The sequence below is a fragment of the Nannospalax galili genome, unplaced genomic scaffold (genome assembly GCF_000622305.1).
Source record: "Nannospalax galili isolate Female #2095 unplaced genomic scaffold, S.galili_v1.0 scaffold202, whole genome shotgun sequence".
Classification (NCBI taxonomy): domain Eukaryota; kingdom Metazoa; phylum Chordata; class Mammalia; order Rodentia; family Spalacidae; genus Nannospalax; species Nannospalax galili.
The window spans coordinates 4,922,184-4,934,490 of NW_008349000.1; positions in this window are offsets into that span (position 1 = coordinate 4,922,184).

The following is a 12,307-nucleotide window of genomic DNA, read 5'->3' on the forward strand; positions in this document are numbered from 1 at the left end:
GATCTTTGTTTTATGAGGGTCAGCTGTTCCTCATCTAGCGGTAATCAGTTGTCAGTATTCCTTTGGATAAGACTAGGGTCTGCTGTTCATTACATATTTTATAAAGAAATAGAAAAGTTTAAAGGTTCTCAACACAAAGAAATGATAAGGAAATAAAAATGGAAATTGTCCTGATTTGATTATTACATATTATATGCAAAATGAAACAATATTATTTACAACAGCATCAAATGCTGCTGAATGGATATATCAATAAATACACAAAACCTTAAAAATAACTATAAAGCATGGAAAATTATAGGATGTATAAATAAAAAGAGACTATACCATGTTAACAAATCAAAATTCTCACTATTGTCAAAATTTGAATCCACTTCGAATGTATAAGAATTCAGTATTTTCCAACCAAAATTCTAGGACATTTTAATATATTTATAAACCAGTTGTAAAATTCATGTGCAAACACAAAAGGACAGAAATACCGCCAAACAATATCTTTCCTTGAAAAAAGAATGCAAAGTTGGAGGTCAGCATTTCCAGATATTAGGGACTATTATAAAGCAATAATAATTAAGCCAGTGTGAAACTGTGTTTAAGATACGATATTGGTTACTTTACTGTTGCCGTGATAAAACATCATGACCAAGGCAACTTGTAGAAGGAAGAGTTTGTTGGGCTTATGGTTCTAGAAGGATAAGAGTTCATCATGGTAGGGGAGGCATGTCAGGAGGCAGCCAGGACAGAAGGCTGAGCATTCATATCTTCTAACAGGCATAGGAAGCAGAGAGCAAGCTGAAAAGGAAATGAGCTTCCGCACTCTTAAAGCCCGCCCCCAGTGACATGCTTCCTCCAGCATGGCCACGCCTCCTAGGGATTCGATGACCTTTCCCAAACAGGAGACCAAATAACAAATGTTAAGAGGCTTGAGCCTCTCGGGGGACATTTCTCATTCTAAGTACCACAGATGTGTACACAGAACACACTAGAAAGCCAAGAAGCAAACCTTTAGACATAGGGACATTCATGCAAATTATAATACTTATCAGTGGAGAGAGGACGGATGCTTAAATAAATTATGCTAACTCAATCACATGAAAAACATTTGGAGCTATATGAGGAAAACTTGAATCTTTATCTCTTACACCATACCAATTCCATACAAATTATAGATGTAAAAGATAAAATGATCATTAATATAAATGTATCACTAGAATTTAAATGGAACTTCATTCATTCATTAAATAATTTTCTGTATAACATTAAGATGATGAAAAATAGTTCTGTATAATTGAGGGTCTGTAGATATGCCAAATTCTGTGCTATGTATTTTACATAGATTTTTATCTTTTTTTGAGAATTTTGTACATGGGTATTGTATTTGTATGATTCTGATGCCTTCCAATTCCTCTCCAGCTCCTCACATGCCCTCCCAGTTTCTGTAAATTTCATGTCCTCTTTATTGTTACATTTTTATCTTTTTTCAAAAATTTTTATTGAATTTTTGTGTATTTCATACAAAACATCTTAATCATCTTTATACCACCTCCCCCATTTGTACATTCTCATAGCAGCCCCCCACCACTAGATTCCATGCATCCTGTCATTTATGTTAAGGCCTATCAAGTTAAGTTAGTGTACCCAGATGTCCCTCCGTCCAAGTTCATGCAATGGAGTCTAATCAACCTACCTGGAATCACTCCATTAAAGAATGTCAACTCTCCCTCATCCAGCATTAATCATCTGCCAATAGTTCTTCAGCTAAGACTGGGGCTTGCTGCCATTTCCCCAGTTCTATGCTGGGTGTTTTTATCCTTGAGTTTGCATGGGTCTTGTGCATGGTGACATTATTGCTGTAGGTTCATATGAGCAAGGTCCCAGGAGCCTGTAAGTCTCTGTTTTCATATGGTAATGCACCTCCTCCCCTGACCCTTATAATGTTTCTGCCCCCAGTTCCACAATGTTCCCTGAGCCCTAGATGGGTGGAGTTTAATATAGGAGTCCTGTCCAAGGTCCCATACTCTGTAGACTCTTATTCTCTACATTTTGGGCATTTGTGCCCTTTTGTGTCATTGCCCTCTGTTGCATGAGGGACCTTCATTGATGAGAGTTGAGAGCTGCATTAGTATTCTTTCTACCTTTTGTTTCACTATGTTCCATGAGCCTTAGGTATAGAGGTTCCATTGTTGATGTGTCACTTAGGGTTAGGCATCTCACACACAACTTATTCTTCATGTGTGACCAGTTGTGAAAATCTGTAGTAGTCTCCAACTGCTGCAAAAGAAGCTTCTTTGATGAGCAGTGACTGGTATACTTCTCTGTAAATATAAGGATCCATATTTAGCATATAGAAATAAATTACGTTGGTCTAGGGATGTGGCAGCCTTAGGGTTTTCTCTAAGATCTGACCTCTCCATCCAACCATGTGTATTTGGCTATGTTTACAGTACCATACATGAGTTTCCTCCCATTGAGTGGGCATTAAGTTCAATTAGGTAGCTTTTGATTACCCCCAAGATAAAAGTGTCACTACTGCCCCAAAATACTTTGCTGTGCCTGTCATTGTTGTGGTTATTAGGCCTTAAACCTGGGGTTGGGTTATCAATTGACGTTCTAGAGTAGGAGCTTGCATAGTGTTCTCCAAAACGATGAGAACTAGCCTTCAGGGGAGGTGGCCTACAACTCAAAGGCAGGTTTCTCCTGTCTGGCACTATTTCTTGTTATATAGTGCTATATGCATGGACATACATAGAGATATTGTATGTGTGATATTTTAGTAAGCTTTTGAAATATATAATATAATATATATAAAATATTTCCCTCTGTTTTTTTGTAGCAGTTAAGCATTATTTTTCTCCTCTCTCTCCCTGTCTAACACTCTCTCCTCCCTTCCCACTTAAAGTACCCCCATTTTTTCCCATTTCACCCTTGATAATACCTATTTCCTATGGTTTGTCCTCTCTTGAGCTCTTTCTTCCCCTTTACCCCATAGGTCCTTATGTAACCACCCCTCTACCCCTCCCGTTTAAATACCCCTATTTTATCTTTTTCTCTCTTGGTAACTCCAGTCTCCTACTGTTCTTCTCTCTCAGACTCTTTCTTTTTCTTTATCTACCTGGTTCCTTTCTATTTTCCTGGCTCCTGCAATTACATCAAGATACAGACTCACAAGGATTTGGTGCTGCGATCCACAAATGAGGGAGAACATACATCGTTTTTTCTTGTTGTTCTTGTTGTTTGTTTTTGGTGTTTTTTTTTTTTTTTTTGACTCTGTGTTACTTCACTTAGTATGACAGTTTCTAGTTCCATCCATTTACCTGCAAATTTCATGATTTTCCCTTTCCTTACCACAGAGTAGAACTCCACTGTGTAAATATACTACATTTTCATTATCCACTTGTCAGTTGAGGGACACTTAGATTGTTTCCATCTCTTAGGTATTGCAAAAAGAGCAGAAACAAACATGGATACCCAGGTGTCTCCACAGTAGAATGAGTCCTTTGGATGTATGCCAAGGAGTGGTATAATCAGATCATATGGTAGGTTACATTTTTAGTGTTTTAAAAGTTCTCCACACTGCTTTCCATAATGGTTGCATGAGTGTGCAATCCCACCAGCAGTGAATGAGTGTTCCCTTTTTTAAGATTGCTATATCTTTGGAATGTCAAGACAATTATCTGCATTTTATGAGTAAGGAAAATAAAGCTAAAAACAAAGTGTTTGCCTAAAGTCAGTAGAGTTATGAAGTTAACTCAAAAACCAGTTAAATTGCTTCCTAATATTTGTATGTTTGCTATAATTCCACAAATTAATTGATAAACATAGAGAACAACTAAATAAAATAAAATTTAATCCAAATTAACCATTACATCAGAGTACTTGATGAGAACCTTAATGAAAACATGTAACCATAGTTTAATAATTTATAACTAACTACTACGAATCTATGGCCTTTATTTCAGATCTTGAAAAACTGAAGGTAAGATATTGTATTTACCAGAAGAATGGTGAAAAGCTTCAAAATGTATATGTTTAATGTATACATTTAGATTTGAGGGGTTTCCAATATATCTTAAAATGCCTATGCACTAAGAACTGCTATTTATATGTTACTCTCCTAGTAAACCACTTGGTGCAGATGAAGCTGTCATCAGTTGGTAGAGTCCATGCATACACAGGAAAAATGAAGATATTGACTTTGGTCCATCTTAGATATGCTCATCCTCAAATAAGTTTTTGATAACATCAGTCTATGAGCAAATATAGTCAGTATCATTCGGCTTGGGCTATTACAGCAAAACACCACACACTGGTTGGTAAGTCCAATATCCAGGTGCCAGTAGACAGAGCACCCGATAAATACCCTTCCCTTGATTTAGAGATGGCCTCATTCTCATGGTGACCTCACATGGCCTTTCCTTGGTATTTCAGAAAAAGAGATTTGGTTTCTCTTTCTTCTTTTTTGAATATTTTCTTTTTAAATTTTATTTTCTGTGCATAAGTGTATTATTGCCTATATGTGTATAAGTGCACCCATGTTATACAATGCCTGTAGAGGTCAGAAGAGGGAGTCAGATCCCCTGGAACTGGAGCTAAGGACAGTTGTTAGCCACCATGTGGGTGCTGGGAACTGAGCCCAGGTCTTCTGAAAGACCAGCCAGTGCTCTGAACCACTGAGCCATCTCTTCAGCCCTGGTGGCTCTTTATTTCATAAGGGCACTAATCTCATCACAAGGACCCCCACCCTCAGTGATATTAACCCTAATTATCTCCTAAAAGTCCCACCTCCAAATATATTTATACTGGAGACTAGGACTTGAATGTCTGAATAAGGGGAGAGGGAAACAGACATTCAGTCCATAGCACGTTCCTTAACTCACTTTTTATGGTTCAGTTTATTCACAGTAAATCAACTTAAGTAGAGGGTATTGTTTCTCTCAAGGGAAAGAATCTGCTATGTGAATGATACTTACAAGTCTTGGTGTTGCATGTTATATTTAAACAGATCTATATTACCTTTATTGAGTTCAGCTATAAGAGCTGAACAGCTTAACTAATTTATGTAGTCAAAAATTCAAATGTTAAATGAAAGAGAGCACCCATCACTACTCTTCTGGAAAGAAGCAGAATTGTTTTCCTAAATCCCAGTCCCAGAAGATGACAGAAGAGCCAGAGCACCAATGATAAGGACCCACTTTCCCTTGGAACAGAGACGATCTCTTGTTGACAGCTGTCTAAAAGGAGTGGTTTCAGACAAAATGTCCATCTCCATCTCTGTAAGTTTAAGTAGAGCAGTTAGAATCAAGGGGTATATTATTGTGTTGTTAGATAATGTCTTTGAAGTAAAAATTTAAGTGATACACTTAGTAAAAGTTACAGTAAATTTTTAATTAGGTAAGAAATGCCCCAGCACTGATGTTAGTAATACTTCTACCATGACTTTTAGCTGTAGGTAAATGATGTACATTGCAGCTGGGGGACTCTACTAAGGCAGATTTAGTATTCAACTTGCGGTTTTGTATGGAACACCAGCCCACCTGTCTCCCAAAGATATGGGTCACATTACTAATTTCATTTCCATGAATCCAACCTGTAAAACCTATATTTCATATGAACAAATTAGTCTTCACATTGCCTCGGAGCATCAGGTCAAGTTCCTAAATTTTTCTGAGTAAATCATATTTATGAGACATTTACAAGACCACATAGAAATGAAAAGTGATGGAGCTTAGCATTAAAAATTTGAATTTCTGGGACCTCATCCTATTTGTGCATTATTTCAAATCTCTGTGGCTTAAATTCTTTGGCTGTACTTTGTAAGTAAAAATACTTTATTTTTCATAACTATTTTTCCTTTAATTTATGCACACATTTCCTAGTTTGAATTGAATTCTAGTCTTGAAATATAATAGCAAATAATATGAAATCTAGAATAAGAAGCTCTAGATGATAAAAGAGGAAAAAGAAAAAGAAAAGGTAAGATAAAGTCCAAATTCAATCCACTTACTCAATGTAGGACACTTACTTTGTGAGAAATAGAAAATGGATTTTGGAGTTTTGCTTGCTTGCAGCCAGTACAAAGAGATTTTCAGTATCCACAACATAAAAACAAACATGATGCTTATACTGTTATTGATCTTAATACGAGAAAAAAATATTTACTTGTACCCACATAAAGACTGTCTATGAGACAATGCGGGAGACTTCAACCATACCCTGAGGGTGGATAGATAGAACTCATTTCACAGGGTAGATTCCTTTATGTCCTCAGTGTAAACAGGGGGAATAATTGGGGTATTAAGGAATAATAACACAAGACATTTCTTTACTTTCTATAAATATAAAGTGCTTGTATTGTTCTCCCTGCTTACTCAGAGAATATTACTTGTCAAAAAGAGATTTGAGACTGGAGCCACTGCCTGACTGAGGCTGTCAGCCAGGCTGGCCCCTGAAGCAACCACCTCTTATTATCAGTCATGTTTTTCCTTCCCTGAGGTTGTCAGAAACAAAGAGGGTCAATTCATGGTCACCTCTGACAAAATTATTTTCCCTGCCAGACAGAGATATGAAAGTCTAAAATTACAAATGTAGGCAGACATGTTTCAGTTTTTTGTGGGTTTTTTTTTTGATGTTTGCACCAGTCTGCCCCAGCCTCTCCTAGTTTTGAGAGTATACCACCATACAAACAGACACTGTGAGGAGCTGGAAACTGATCCTTTTGAAGTGAGAGCTGTTTTTTGTTTTTTTTTTTTTTCTAATTAAATTCTCTTAAAGGAAAATACTATTAACTAAAGTGGGGGGTGAGGAGAAGCAGAAATCGGAGAATCATTTAATCATATTTCAGGATGCTTCATCAATGAGACACCCAGGCTGCACATATCATACCACAGGCTGACATGTTATGATAATTGAGAGAAATGGCCCCAGAGAAGTGGAAGTCATGAGAAGATCAGAATGTCAGCTTATTTGTGCACTAAGCAGATAGTATCCAGTAGCTGTCAATGTCTAGGGTTAGTGGGCGAACTGTGTAAAGAAGAAGGGCTTCAATCTGAAGACAGTCAGGATACTAGTAGCTGTTCCCACTGAATGAACGATGACGGGTCCAAATTATTGGCCTGAGACATTGGGACAATAAGCAAAGAATCTGATTCACTGATGGAAGCTGAAATTGAAAGGTAATTTCCCTGAGCTCAACCAAGAAAACTAATGAGGAGGCAAGACAGTGGCCTTAAGACTGATGAAATGTGACCCAGGAGATACAGTCTTACTTATCTACAGAGCTATTCCTCCCTTCCCAGGGAGGACAAAGGATTGGCAAGAGGTGAGAAGCAGGGATACCCTGATACTTTTCCCACTCCTAGAGAGGAATTGGACACACTCTCATCCATGAAAATCATAAAATGAGTCATGGTTTCAGGTAAGCAGGGCCAACCTAAGGTATACCACATGTGCAGTCATTCAGGGACCCATGCTTAGAAGGATCCTGTTTACTTTAATGATCTTCAGTGGCATCCTGTAAGTCTTAATAATTTTTAACATGAACCTGCATTTTTTGTTTTTCACTGAGCCCTGAAAATGTTATCACTAGCCCTGCAACCAAGAATTAAGATAACAGTGACATCAAATAAAGAGGCAGCAAGCCAGAACAAAAATTGTTTGAATATGAGAGAAACTGACACTAGGGTCAGCATATGACAGCACCAAAGGAACTGTGGTTAATACAACCTGACGGGATGAACATCAAAATGTGGGTGGGGCAGTAAGGATGGGAAGCAAGAAGCATGGGATGCTTTGCTCATGTCCACAACCAGGCATTTGAGGGTCAAGGGAGAAAATTGGGCCATGGTTGACATGGCTATGGGGAAAGCCATCTTCCAAGGAGAATGAGAGTTTTTTGGGTTTTTTGTTTGTTTGTTTGTTGTGTATGTGTGAGTCTGTCTGTCTGTCACAAAAGACCAAACTCCAGAAATTTTAAATTACCAAATGGTTAGATAAGACAGGAACAGTTTAAAATACTGGTTATATAAGCCCCATAAGAATTATAGCTCTGGGAGGAGAGATGGCTTATGAATGTCTATGATCTTTTGAGATGAAAAATCTAAGCATCTGACCTTGAAGGATAATGAAAAGACATTAAAAGCATCTGGTAGACCAGCTGGAGAAAAACTTTGATCCCCCTGATTTTTAAAAACGTGAACATCAGATTTACTGAAGGAAAACAAATGAATTGAAATACATTTTCTAAATGTTGTAAGAAGATACATATGAGACGAGGTTATATTTTAAAGTAAAATTACAATGAAGAGAAAGGTGGCTTATAACCCTGGAGTATCGGTCCTGAGGATGCCCTATAATTGTTCCTTATATCTCATTGGGAAGACAGAAAAAAAAATCCATGTATTCTCCAAATGGTATCTATAACATTTCTCCTGCTATAGTCACGTGACAGAATTGAATTCAAGCAAGATATTCACGATCATAGTTAAAGGCAAATGAAGTAGAAACAATAATTTGTTGGTGCAGAAACTACTCTCCTGAGAGTTTTCTATTTTATTTTTTTACTTTTTTCAGCAATTCAACAATTGTTTGCAATCACGGTGTTCAAAATGAACAGAAATGCCAGATGGACTCACATAAGATACACAGCAATGGGAAATTAACTAAAACTGGACATTTTTTATTGATGGTTCAGTGGATTTCTCACCACAAAAAGGGAACAGAATCAAAATACTTTAGTTGGTAAAGGCCTAGATTTTAAGATGCTGAATTATGGGAAACAGACATAGCTTTCTTTAGGAGATTAATTCTAACTTCTAGGGTAAAGTGGGGCCATAAGAGTTTTCTTCATGAAAAGATTTCCTTAAGAGAGCCATTTAAGTCAAAAGTAAAAATATTAGATCTTCAAATACCAATCTGATGGCCCAGGTCCACTAACCCAGTGAGAGAACTATTTCTTTTCTTCACCGAAGCAGGTGACATCCAGTAGTAGGAAAGAACCTTGATTCTTCATGATCCATGTGAAGTCGGGTTGAAAGACAGTCACAGGAAGGCAGAATTAGTGTGTCTGTGCCCTCGCTTTTGCCTTGTCAGGGAACAAAAGGCCAGAAGTTCTTGGTTTGTGCATGGTGTTCAGTTAGGAAGGGCTGATTGCTTATTCTCCATTGGGCTACCCTCAACTCTAAGGACGCTGATGATAAGAACGACCAGGCTTCCTCTGTGCGGTGGGAGGCTTGGTTTGTCCTGAAATGGTTTGTGGCATTGCATGTCATCCAGGGGAGGACAGCACTGCCTGTAGCAGGCCTGGGTAAAATTCCTGCCAATCATGGATCCAACCAGCACATCTTGCCAGTGATGCTTATGGTCACAGATGAAGGCTAGGACAATCACAGCTTGTCTTACTTTCTTTTTTGTTGTGATAAAATACTCTGAAACAACTTAACATAAAGGGCTTATTTTATCTCACGGTTCCAAGTACAGCCCATCATGGCAGGGAAGTGAAGACAGCAGAAGCATGAAGCAGCTGGCCACATCACAGCCACAGCCAGGAAACAGGAATCAATCCAAGCTGCTGCTCAGTTCCTTTTCTCCACTTACACAGCCAGGATCCCAGTCTGAGAATGGCATCGCCCATAGTGGGCAGGTTTTCCCATCTCAATTTACATAATCAGTACAACCCCCCACAGGCATGCTCAGAGGCCAATTCTCATATGATTCTAGATTCTGTCAAGTTGACAATCAATACTAATCATCCCACAGCTACAAAAGAGTACAGGTGACAGAAAGGCACAAAGCCCCCAAGACACCCCAAATTCCCTGGTATAAAAGCAATGTAACTTCCTGGCCTGGGATAAGGAAGCAAAGGCAAGATCAGCAAATGCAACCAAAACAGGGAAGACCTCTAAATCATGTACAGTTTTAGTGAAAGCCACTCACTCATCTCCAAATTGAAGTCCAGGGAGCATGAGTGTGTTTTACCCCTTGAACTCTTCTGGTGTAAATCTCTGATTACAAGAGAAAATAGAATAGGAAAAAGGAGGACTTTGCTTTGTATCTCAAAGTTAATAACATTTGATCTGAGAATAGTTTTAATATAATTTACATGACTGGCTGCTTCTCTATGCTGTAGTTTCCTCATCTGTAAATGGAAATGATAAAGATAACTGTGCCCACCTTATACAGATATTGTGAGCTATCAATAAGGAAAGAATTGTAATGTGCCAGAGCACTTAACACATAGTAATTCTTCACTAAAGGTATTTCCATGATTAGGGCAAGATTTCAGACTCTAGACAAATAATATAGTAATGTTAAATGTGTATATCTCGTGGAGGTAAACTTTTTCTGTATTCTAATAATTACTAATATTCAAGTCTCAGGCTTATGAAATTATGGAGATTTCAATATCTAGATACAAGAACTCCCACCTCTACATCTCTAGATACAGATGCTCCCATCTCTACAACATTCCTAGGTTAAATGTAACAATGAAGAAAAATAAGTACTTAAGTAATCCATATGAAACACATACAGGAAGAATGGCCACCAAGGAAGGTCTTGCAGCCCCCATTAACCGCATCTTTAAGTCCTATGCACACATCAACTCCAGGTAGCCCATCATGGATGCAGATAGAAGAAACCTGGAGTGCCCTCCCCTCTATCAGTTCTGCTATGTTGCTATACAAAAACACCTTTCAGAGCTCAGGCAGGGCTGGCAGCCCAGCAGGCTTGCTTGCTTTGTGTGTTGTTGGCTTTCTTAAAAAACTTGACTAGGATAATCAGATAGAGTGGAGAAAGAACTGCCAAGACCAACACTGGACCCCAGGGAAAGCATGCCACATCTCTTAGGCCTGGAGATCCTGCTGGAAGGGACTGAGCATCCTTATCATCCGGAAGGCCACCAACAAAGCCACCCCCACTCCCACTTCAGCTCCAAAGGCCAGTGTGCTGGCGTCATCATGCTACAACACAGCCCCGATCCTTCTGATTTATAGACGTTTGTTCTCTGCTGCCGCCCTTGGGCCATACTTCTTCCTGGCCATAATAAAAGCAAACCAGAAATCAATAAAAATACGAGGCATATGAAAGGAAAGAAAAAATAATTTTCATTATATTGAAAATATTTAGAGATTCACTACTAAAAAAATATAAAGGAAGAACATATATAAGAACAAAAAGATGAGAATTCAAAAGCTCAAAGATTGAAACTTTTAAGTAAGATTAAATAGAAGAGACTTCAAATTAAAAACAAAAGTCAATATTATTAAAAGATAAATGCAATTTTTAATTGTTTTAAAAATGAATTTTTCTGTATGAAGCTGTGTATTTTAATAATGAAATGGAGATCTTTTCTAAAGTTTAAAACCTCATTTAATTTTATGTCTTATAGGGTTTATACTGAGTACAATATTGTATAATTGTATTAATTCAACTGTAAACCTAAAAATTTACAGCCAATTTTGAAAGAGATGCATCTTAGCTCTGGAAATTTTTATTGAATATGTCAATGCTGTTGTAATGAAATGCTTCTTCTAATTATGTGGTTATTAAATAAATTTTAAAAAGAAAGAAAAAAAAGATAAATACTCCTCAAATTGTATTACTCCTTTATTTACTGCTCAAATCTAGGAAATCTTTAACCTTGGCTGAAGTAGCATGCAAGTGTATCCTTCTTCCCACACAGGGAAGAAGTGGTGCTCTGTTTTTAGTGCTCTTTTGATGTCAAATAAATATAAAACGAGCAAACAAAACTAAAAGCACCAAGAAAGAAAATTAGGCAAACCAAGAACATTTCCAGAAGACAAGTTTACCTCGTCTCTTGCTGAGGACGACTCATGGGCTCTATCTGATTCACTCGAATGAACACTCACTGGCAATCTGAGCAAGACAGAATATCTTACTTTTGCTTCATTAACCATTATCTTTACAAATATAAATATAAATGAGACCCGGATGGGTGAGGTTGGATATTAGACTGTTTCAAAGAATCAGAAGAATTAAAAAGGTAAATATCTATTCTGATTTAAGACAGTATAAGCCCTTTATAACTTTATGTTTCTATAAATGTATAGTTTTATTTATATCAATGGACTTAAATGCTAAGGTACAAGCATGTTTTAAAAGCATGGAAATAAGCTATCATGTTCCATATCAATATTATTGCCCAAGTCACCTCTTCCCTTCAAGGAAATTTTCCAAGCTATCTATTTTGTATACTAGTATTTCAGGTGGCTGCTTTATATTTCAGTCTACGAAGCATGCTATTCCACGCTTCTCACCCTATTACCTTGCTTTTAATCTCTGAATTTTTTTT